The sequence below is a fragment of the Psammomys obesus genome, unplaced genomic scaffold (genome assembly GCF_907164565.1).
Source record: "Psammomys obesus unplaced genomic scaffold, mPsaObe1.curated_primary_1811, whole genome shotgun sequence".
Taxonomy (NCBI): Eukaryota; Metazoa; Chordata; class Mammalia; order Rodentia; family Muridae; genus Psammomys; species Psammomys obesus.
The window spans coordinates 633,143-635,632 of NW_026594263.1; positions in this window are offsets into that span (position 1 = coordinate 633,143).

The window sequence follows — 2,490 nt, forward strand, 5'->3', positions numbered from 1 at the left end:
AAAGAAAGAAAGAAAGAAAGAAAGAAAGAAAGAAAGAAAGAAAGAAAAAGAAAGAAAGAAGAAAAAAGAAAATTCCAAAATTGGATTTGGCCAAATGCTGGTAGTGTCTTTAAGATTTGATTATGCTGTCATTTTAAGGAAATGACTACTTAAAGGAGATAATTTAGAACTAAACCTTTCTCCTTCAACTAAAGAATGATTTGCTAAATGATGTCCCAATTTTCATCTTTAGTTAATAGTTTATAAGAGAACTGTCACACATCTGCTATTATGCAATGATTGTTAAATTATACAACAGAAGCTCTGGAAAAGCATATGGTCTGTGCTTATATACAAAGGCACTGTTATACACACTTTGTTTAATATTTTGTCAGTTATATTTACAACAAATACTTTCTTAAGACACTATGTTGTTAATTTTTGATATTATTTTAAAGTTAAAATTGTGAAGATTACTGAATATTGCGTTTTAGCCTAGATTAATTAAAAATAAATACTTAAAGAGATTTTTGAGTTTCAATAAGATTATAAATGAAGGTTACCAACACAACAATGTATATTCTGAGTCTGAAGAAGAAATAAGTTAAACTCATAGTTTTATAGCTGCTGCCTTGTTAAGCAAATGAGTTATTTCTAATATTCAAAATATTTTGTTGTGTCAACCTGGACCAGTGCACTATGCCTTTTACATTTAATGTTATAAGATGACTTTGTCTTTATAAAACTAAATATTAAAAATCTATTGTATTAAATATGAAAATATTTGTTAAAAAGTCAAATGTTTTATTATGCATATCACTTACACTAACACATAATTAAAACCTCACTTGAGGGTGTCCTTTCTGCATCAGTTGAGGGTCTAGTTATAGAAAAACAGAATTTATTCTCCATTAGTTTAGGCAGGAAACTGTTTATTACTGGATATTAAGTGGCTTGTATCATTATTAGAAAGACCAATTTAGTTGAACTTTCAAAGACAAGATCCAAGACCATACCACTCCCAGGATACCAGGAAAGTTGTTAATTCTTGTGTGATGAGGAAACTGTCAGAATGAAAACACATCACTCCTCCTGCTACCTCCAAAACCATGATCCCATGTTCCTTGCCCCTCAGCACCCACACAGTGAGGGCTAAATTGCAGCGGGGCGGCCAGGCATCTTCACAGTCATCTTTAGCAGCAGACATGCCAGAAGCACAGCCTCTCCCAGCCAAGTCTCAGGAATCATCGAAGTCCAGAATCATAATTTTATTAATTACACTTTATTCACTTTGTATCCCCCCCCCAGACCCCTCCCTCCTCCCCTCCCGGTCCCACCCTCCCACCCCTTCTTCAAGCATGCCCCTCCCCAAGTCCACTGACAGGGGAGGTCCTCCTCTCCTTCCTTCTGATCTTAGTCTATCAGATCTCATCAGGAGGGGCTACATTGTCATCTTCTGTGGCCTGGTAAGGCTGCTCCCCCCTCAGGGGGAGGTGTTCAAAGAACAGGCCAATCAGATTATGTCAGAGGCAGTCCCTCTTCCCATTACTATGGAACCCACTTGGACACTGAACTGCCATGGGCTACATCTGTGCAGGGGTTCTAGGTTATCTCTATGCCTGGTACTTGGTTGGAGTATGAGTCTCTGGGAAGACCGCTGTGTTCAAATTTTCTGGTTCTGTTGCTCTCCTTGTGGGGTTCCCGTCCTCTCCAGCTCTTACTATTTCCCACTTCTTACATAAGATTCCATGTACTCTGCCCAATAGTTGGCTATAAGTCTCAGTGTCTGCTTTGATAGTCTGTAGGGCAGAGGCTTTCAGAGGCCCTCTGTGGTAGGTTCCTAGCTTGTTTCCTCAGAATCATAATTTTAAAGGAATGTGGGGAATGTACTTTTCCCTTCTAAAATACAGGAAACACCTGAATAGCCTAGAATGGGTATTTAGAATTGTGTGAGTGTTTTCCCCTTCTCTTGCTGCATAATGCATGTTTATTATCTCACTATTTTAAGTATGTCATTACTGGGGGCTCAGCCTAGCTAGGTCCTCTGGTTAGGACTATGAGGCTGTGACCAAGGTATTACCCAGACTGGTTCTCATGTAAAGGTTTAGTTGGGGAAGAATCTACTTCCAAGTTTACTGTGTCCTTCATATCCAGGTCGGAAATCAAAGCCTCTCATAGGTGGCCACCCTCAGCTCCTAAAGGCTTCACACCATTCCTAGCAGTTACTTTTAGCATCTGTAGGTCTTGACATATGAAATTCTCCAACATGGCTACCTCATCATATCAGAAAAGACAGCCCCTAGAGTGAGTCTGCCAGGAAGGGTAGCTTATATATGACATAATCCCAATAGTGGTATATGATCCCACTAGCCTTTGTCATGTGCTTTTGATTAAAAACAAGTAACCAGTTCTGCCCATGCTCAAGGTAAGAGAATTACGTAAAAGCAAGATCGGCAATCAGAGATCATGAGAGGTGTCCCATAGAATCTTAGCATCTATCTGTTGTCAGTG